The following is an 8898-nucleotide window of genomic DNA, read 5'->3' as shown; positions in this document are numbered from 1 at the left end:
AGTGTTACCGGAAAAGTGACGCTCTGATTGGCAAAATTCGCCAATGTGTGGAGATTATACTTCAGCGTAATCGGACGAACATACCCAAAAACTGTACCAAGATAGTAACACAACCCAGGCCCCTTTCGTTCACGTACAACACAAAAAAGGCAACCCAAAACAGAATCCACCGAGATGCGTGGAAACGGATGACATAAGCTGATCATTAATTGTCCATAATATGGAGAACAAATGCTGTCTCAAGCTAACATGATACATTCAATTTTATCCAACAGTGTGGGTACCAAGTTTCTTCGTTACCATGGTTTGGACAGCACATTCTCAGGAAACGTAATGGAATCCTCGAAGAAACATATTGCTGTGTGTCATGGAATCAAAAAGTATATGTTACGGTTCAGTGGAACAAGAACGGATACTGGATATCCGGAGTTACCTGGCGTTATGCAGTGAAAGCCACGCTTTTCCCTGTTCACCTATGGCATAATTTTGATTCCTGTCGCCCGTTTCTGTATGAGTCATCCACTTCGTGCCCTTTGTCATATTTTAATGAACACCTTACTTTCTCTATGCAAAATGTACACAATGTGATTGTTTTGCGCCCCCAAACAACAGACATGTCTAAATATGAATCTTGGAGATCACATCGATAAGTATGACGATAATTAATAGCGACTATGTTCATCGATCATACATATTACGTCGATAAACGATAGGGAATGTGTCTATGAACCATAAATATTACGTCTGTAAACATAAAGCTTGTCTGAAGAATATTGACTGTATCCCCAAAGTGATTATGTCTATACGATAATTAACAGGGCTAGTGCCGGAATGTCTGTCTCATTCTTATTGTAGTCTCGTGCTCTCGGCGGAGGTATGTGCGTTTGTTGTTCAACTCCGCTTTTGTCCTGTTGTATAGCGACGGGTTGTATATGATCGGTCCTGGATTAGACAAACCTAGATGTGATGGTAAGCAGACTCGCTATCAACCTGGTCATCCAGTCTGTCCACTGACCCACGTGTCATCATGTTCTCAAATTTCAACACATCCTGGTTCCCTGGGTCTGTTGCGCCTGCGCTGACGCTATGACACTGCCTCTGAGCTTTGGCGCAGGCGCAAGAAACCCAACGTGGAATCGCAACGTGGAAGACAACTGACCTCGACTTGAGTGTGTGTCAGTTTTGCAGTCACAGGTATGTTAAAGACCGGGGTATACTTGGTAGTGGGTGGTCATGTGCGTGCAGCTCAGTCACCATCAACCGAAGTTAAGCATTGTTGGGCACGGAGTTCCTGGATGGGTGACCTTGTTTGGCAGCTTGACTCCAGAGAATTTCTAGGACTTCAGTCCTTGCCCAACAACGAAACACGTGTGGTCTCACCCTAGACAAGGGAATTATTTCAAAACTGCCTCTATCCAACTAGCAATAAATTGTGCGTCTGGTATGACACGATAATAGTCTGAATTTGAATCTTAAGTGTCTGACAGGCGACCGTCTGTATTCTCCACAGGGAATGTTCTGTAATCGTTGACCAGGAGTAATAATATGTCAGAGCATCAAGCATGCGATGTACGTGGATAAATGCGCAATATAACTATTTTATTATTATAGTGTGAGCCAGTTTTGAGTAAGTTAGCAACATTCACGCAATATCACGGCGGGGACACCAGAAATAGGCTTTACACATTGTATTGAGATAAATTCAGGTCTTCGGCGTTACGAGTGACGCGTTAACCACTGGGGCTACCTCACGGCCCCGATTCAGTTACGAAGTATTTATACTTCAAGCGTATTTTAAAACGTTTCGCCTGTGCGAAGGTATATGTTTTAACCTTAATCTCTGTTTAGGTTGTCATTAAAACAGGAAGACTGTCGACATCTGTACGAAATCAAGGACAAAGTTTAACCTCACTATGCAAAATCATCAGCCAGTCATTCCACGTTTGTAGTGGGCATATCGTAATATTTTCGGCTTATGAAAACATAAATGCACTGAAAATAATCGACATCAAGTACCATGGTACCATCACAGACTTCTGTCGCATAGTTTGAATGTTGCCGAGTGTGGCGTTAAACAACAAACGAACACGCGAACAAACAAACAGCTTCTATATAGGTGGATATCATGACACATATGAATTGCCGGTTCGGCGTCCATTGTGTTTAGTAGAATCGATAATTCTATCAAAATAATTATTTTTTAAACAGCCAAAATGTTACACTATTGACATCCGATTGTGTAATAGATACATCTGCCACAGTCCGGGCTCCGGCCTCATACTGTACCTAATCTATCGGGAAAACAATCGATTGGAGGGCGTCTCGAATGAAATATCGCTGTATTATGAAACGTGCACTTAAGTCATGACTCGAGTGATTCAGCTAGGAACAGAGACAAAATAATTACACGCATCGAATACATGGACCCTAACACGCGTTGTGCTTGAAATAAACTTCCTCACTCAAATGTCAGTTCACTTTCAAATAATCGTCGTTCAGAAAACGCCAAAAAATTTAAGGTCATTTGAAAACCTGCTTTTAGTTAACAGCCGCATGACCTTTGAAATGTTACACGCCTAAATGTACTGCGAGCATATCACATACGCTATTTGAGTGCCAACTGCGTTGAAAGCTTGACGGTAACGGGAGTGCTGTTGATGACGTTTCATCGGCTTTTGTCTTTATCACGCCAGGCGCAGGTGAGGGGTGTGATGGGCGGGGCCGAGTACGGGTGTGGTTGGTTGGGGACGGGTGAAGATGAGGGCGGTCCTTTTTATGAACTGGAAACCAAAGCACTGATGTTTAAAACGCAGAATTATTTCCGGGACGCCGTTCAAATGTTTGTTCCAGGGCATTCTCAAGGTCAAGGGAATAATTCATATTTCAATTTCATATCAGAAGCTCAATAACATTTAGCCATTTTGTGCGGATTAAATATCTTTTATGATATGCTCAAAGAACATATCCGATAACTCACGTAATTATATTTTCCGTGAGCTTAAAATTATAAAATTTGTCATTGAAGTGGCATTGGCTTCTTGTACCATACCACTGCCATGACGAAATGAACATGCCATCGGCACGTGTTAAATATCAACTGACGTTAAGTGGTCTATCGGCCCACGCTTTCCGAGCAGAGCTCCCTCGTGTCTGTGTTTCAGCATGGACCTGGTGTCAGCAGAGACGGTCGTTGCCTCGTCATATGACAGAATGAAATATAGGATTTACAACTGAAACGAATAAATGGACCTAAACTGATGGGCGAAAGAAAATATACACCCACGTGTGATGATTGCGGAATTAAAAGAATGGTGTTGTATATCGCATTTGTGTTCTACCTTATAGTTTGCATTTCCGGGTGACGTTTATAATTTTGATAACGCTAGTAACTTTGGGGTCAAAGTGTATACTTTCTGTTGTCTTGCAGTTTGTATTCTTAATTAGGATACCCAATTAGAGCCTCTATCGTTTGAAGCATCATTTTTCTAGCCAATCCTGCTTACTATGCCTGAAAGTTACTAGCCCACATACTGATTCACTAGTCCGAAATTTGAATATAAAAACCATACAAAATATTACAGAAACATAAAATACCATCACTTATCAGGCCACAATGTTGTGTGACCTTTAAATGTGTATTATAACGTAGCAAATCAGAGAGAGTGATAGATTTTAAAACAAACCCCTGAAAATTCACTACTCACTCGGGCTAGTGGAGATGTACTGGCCCGACCAGATATTTACCAGCCACAGGCTAGCTAGCAATAAAACTGCAACAGTACCTTAAAATAATCAGTATCACTGTAATATAATGGCCCAAAACATAGCATCAAATGTGCCACATGTTTCATTCTTCAACCATTGTGTATCTGTATCCTTCTCTTCCCACAGAGGTTACTCCTGTCATATCTTCCTACGTAAGCTCTGTTCTAATACGGCCATATTTCCCCGTCATAGAGAAATCCCCTTGCGGCAAAAAATCGCAACAGGAATTATCTCCCTTGTTACTATCCAGTAGACTTAGCTCCAATATGGCGGTCCCCATGGAGTTGGTACATTATCGTGCGAAGGAAAGATTCTGTATTTCATGTTTAACTGAAAATCAGACACTGGCAATAGAGAGTGCAGGGATCAATCGTCAGGATGTGTTTGTAGAAACAAAAACTGGTAGTGGCAAGTTTTCCCGATGCACTCGGAAATTACCGAGATCTTGCAAATGATCACTGTTGAAACAACGTCTCTGATTGCACAACTAAATCTGAATACCTCCAATTACGAGTCTTGAGCACTCGCACCATGAAAGGGCCGTAATTAGAACAGAGGTTACGTAGGAAGATATGACAGGAGTAACCTCTGTGGGAAAAAAATGTATCCATATACACACACACGCATCTGCAGACCGAGGGTGTGTGTCACTGGAATCCTAGAAGGGACATTATCGCATGGTCACTTTGTCGGTCCTTCGGATGAATATAAATTATTATTCAAAGAGGGGCATTTCCTCAAATGTCGAAAATGTCGCGTTGACGAATTTTAAGGTAATTTTGCCACGTTTCGGTCTTTTTTTTTTTTGTTACTTTAATATTGGTGAGGGCGACAGTGCGACAAGGCGACAACTTTCCTTTTTGGATTCCATACGTCACGCCACTATCTCTAATCCTTATTTTAGTACCGTCTCCCAGATTAACTCTCGCACATGAATGTGCTTTGATTGTACTACTATTTATAGTGTCACGTCGTCAAGTCGAATTCAAAACAAACATATAGTCCTTAAGGAATGCTTGGTTGTTGTCACTGTATAAGGGAGATATAACGGGGACTATCTGAGATGCTGACTTTACAACGATCGTACTGTGCGGCAAAGTGAACCTTCTTGGCGAAATTGTACTGTAACCATTTATCTGCATAAAATGCGGGTATTCGTGAATCGGTGAGTTTGGTTTGACGCGATTTTGAATATTATTTAAACTCTCTCACGGAGTATCAGTTCGATGTTGCAGGGACGCCCGACTAATGCAATGGTTCCCATGTCGGGGAAAGCCCCACTAGCTAGGATATTGTTCTAAAACATCAGACCGAAGTCAGGATTCATTTCCACAGTCATAGGTTTCTGCTACGGACAAGGGAAGGAACTGTGAAAAGCGAATTAGGCGTTGACTCTGAAACAGAACAGAGAACGTCTTTCTTTGATTATGAAGAAGCACACATCACTCGTCAGTGCTTCGTGAGAGAAGGTTGCAATTTTTGTCTCTACGTGAGTTTGAATCGTATAATTTGAGTGACATAACTGGAAGCTAGAACTGACTCGATTTAACCTGACTAAACCAGTGTTAATCAAGCATGTTTGGGCAGTGTTGCTTGAGAATGAATGACATAATGTTGGCTGCAAGAAAGAACATGCTAACACCATTCGTAACAACTCGCCTCATCCTGTGACCAACAAGAAGACTCATACCGGTACACAACGTCATTAATGCCAAACAATCGAGGCAACCAATCAGATCGCGCGTACTATAATGGAAAATGAATGAAATATAGGGTTTTTTCGATTATCGAATTTTCATTATCCTTTCTAAGATAATGAAGTTATCTTTCTATTAAGAATTGTTAACAACATATGAAACTTACCTAACGTACTTACTTTCGTTTTGTATTACACATTTCTAGGAGTAGACATTTTTGGAAATTCAGCTTTATCTTTTCTTGTAAATAGCCCTAGACTTTTTTCATCTCCGTGCCCGTTTGCGTTGAGACAAGACCCAGTCGTGAACATGACAACGAGAAGGGTACGAGTCACCGTCCGGCATATCGGAATGCTACGAGTGGTAACGAATGTGCTAACTCATAACTATGAGTGCTTAACCGACGTTTCATTAGTTGAAAGGCCTTCCATTGCATCTCTGTTTAGTAAATGATAACCAAATTAAATGTATGTGTTCACAAATGAATCAGGAAATGAAACTACGTGTTTTGCACCAATCACGTAACGCAGGTATGGAAAACATAGCGCAACCGAAGCATGACTTAAACCATTTAACATGCGTCAACGTTAGTCAAGGAATGTTAACTTTGATTATTCCTCCGTAAACACGGCTTCCCCTTTAAATCACAAGCACCGTTTACATCGCTCCGAATAACTGACAAAAAAAAAAAAAACACGTAAAGGCGTCGAGCATCGCCAGTTCAGATTCCAGAGGATCCAGAGGTATATATACTAAACAGCAAATGAAACGCGTTCATGCTTAACCTTCTATTTAAAACGTCACTAAATTCAGAGTTTGATTTCTTTTGCTCTTCAGTATAGAATTAAATGTAGCTAAGAACACTCATGTATGTGAATACAGATCCATTCGTGTGCATAAGTCTGTTCGAAACAAGGACTAAATACGTTCCTTCTGAACACCAATTATTTTCGTATCACCCAATATTGAACTAATTACAGCTGTTCCTTCCAGGAGCAGGAAGCAACCTGTCGCACTTGTCGGTCATCGTTTGCTGGGTCAAACCAAAATGACTAGAGATCACAGCGAGGTTAAGACTAAAGTGCAACCGGTTTCCGTACAAATCTAACGACGTTAGCACGTCGACAAATATCCATGCAAGGTCGTCGTCGTGAGTTTAAATTACGTTTCTTCTTGGCATATTTGAAATAAATATAATCAACACTATTAATACTAGTTCTAAAATGATGAAGCATCAAGAAGCATTCTTGCACCACACATGTTGTTATTCATAGAATTTGAAGAAAGTGATCTATAAGCTAATCCAAACCTGATTAAAAATCGTATTTACTTCATTTGCCACAGGTACATTTACGTCGAAACGGTCGTGCATTAGATTTCAAAAGCAAGAAGAGTACAAACAAGAGCGTTTATGAAACTGCATTGTACAAACGGGACGATGGCACCATTAATTAACTTCCGGACAAAGGAATTTATCAGTTTACACTTTATACACTGATTTCACGAAAAATAAAACAAACAAACAAACAAAAAAAACCAAGACAACACCACCAACAAAAAACAAACAAAACCATTAAGAAATAGCAAAACGTTATCCAAACATTATTAGACTGAAACCAATCGTCTGAAACCTCACATACTGTCCAAAACACAACGATGTCATCCAAACCAAACAGACAACCAACGAACAACCAGTTCGTTTTGGGTTCAATTTTAGCCTAAGTTTGGCATAGGACCATGCTTTCTTTTGCCCGACGGGTTACATTCTTTCAGCAAGACGTGTCGATTAACCCTCCAGCAGTACAAGAGGATCATATTTGTTGCGAAACGTGTCCTAGATGAAGGTGACACTCTGTGACCCGTGTACACTTCCTGTTTAACGATGTATCCCTGCAGTGACAACAGATCTCCAAGGACAGGCAGACCTTAGACATCAGACACACGGGCGCTCTTGACCGACGCCGTGTTATCAGTCTTCATTACGTCACTTACATTACAGATGTGATCTACACAGACAAGACCAAAGCAAAAACTATTGTAACGCAGTATGCTTCACTTTTATCATTAGACAGAGAACACATTATCACCGCTGGAAGGTTTGGAAAGATCTAAGAGCACATGAATAGTGAGTCAGTGAGTTTAGTTTACCTCCACTTTCAGCAATAGTCCAGCAATATCAAAGCAGGGGACTCCAGAAATGGGCTTGGGGAAATGAACTCGTGTCTTCGGGGTGACGAGCGCACGATTTACTCACGGGACTACTCACACCGCTCCTAAATGAATGTTGTAACTATCACGCTATCATTACCCCTTTGTTACGGGGTACTTTTATATAAGTAACTCCCTGCTTCTAGCCATATTCTAGTTATGACAGGACATCGGATTCCAGGAACGTGTTTCACACGATGTATCCATTTGGGGGATCGAACTTAGTCCTCGGATTGTAACCCCAACCACTAACCTTCTTATAGTTATCCTTCTCTCAGACTCTCATTCTCTCTCTTCCTTTACAACTTAATCGAAATGCATGTTAAATTCCCTTCTTTTTTCGTTGTTGCAGAATAGTCTGTTGTTCAATATTTCACAATTTTGTTCTGCATGTAACCTGCCTTGACCACGAGAGATGATGCCTTCATTCCGTCATCTATTCCCGAATAGCGGAAAACATAGCACCTCGTCAGCATGAATATAAACTATATGTATATTGACATATGTAAAGAAACCTCTTATCAAAAGCTACGAAAATAAACTTCTTTCTTCAATTGCTTGCGTCTGTGATGTCACTCAGTACAATGGTGACTGTAGATTGAAGTGCTTGAGAAATAGAAATTAAAAATACAATTCAAACGACCTACCCATGTTTATTTTTAAAACACGTTATGAGAAGACCAGCCGTTGAAATGAAATTTTACTTTTCGCTCTCAGTCAACATAGACGTTTCAAATATTTTGTATTAACTGATATTTCACAATCTGACGTTCCAAACCTTGTATTATGTAAGAAAATTAAAATAGAATGATATGGCAAAAACAGATTCGGTATCAACTAAATGAGAATCACGAGCTTCAATGAGGAAACACATTAAATCATACAATTAAAAATAAACAATTTTCCTCGTCAACCGGAAGACAGCGATTATACACGCAGTCCGTAGTTCCTCCCAGATCGCGTCTTGTGTTGCTAAATAGGAAGTTACACTCGATTTAATGACCTTTTGACCCCGCTGCGCCCCTATTCCCGGGGCAGCCTTAGATATAATCAAACTATTGAGCGCTGGTATATTTACGTAGACAACAAACAGCTCGTGCTATTCGATATGACGATCAGCATATCCACCAAGAACTATTGTTGCTTTACGAGCAGTTAACGTTTGTGATAAAAGTATAAACCTTTATTCTGTTGAGCTTTGTACGGAATTGGATATTCGCTAGAGGCA

This window comes from Haliotis asinina, chromosome 5 (assembly GCF_037392515.1).
Source record: "Haliotis asinina isolate JCU_RB_2024 chromosome 5, JCU_Hal_asi_v2, whole genome shotgun sequence".
Lineage (NCBI taxonomy): Eukaryota > Metazoa > Mollusca > Gastropoda > Lepetellida > Haliotidae > Haliotis > Haliotis asinina.
The sequence above is the reverse complement of the archived record's forward strand: the minus strand, read 5'-3'. Positions refer to the sequence as shown.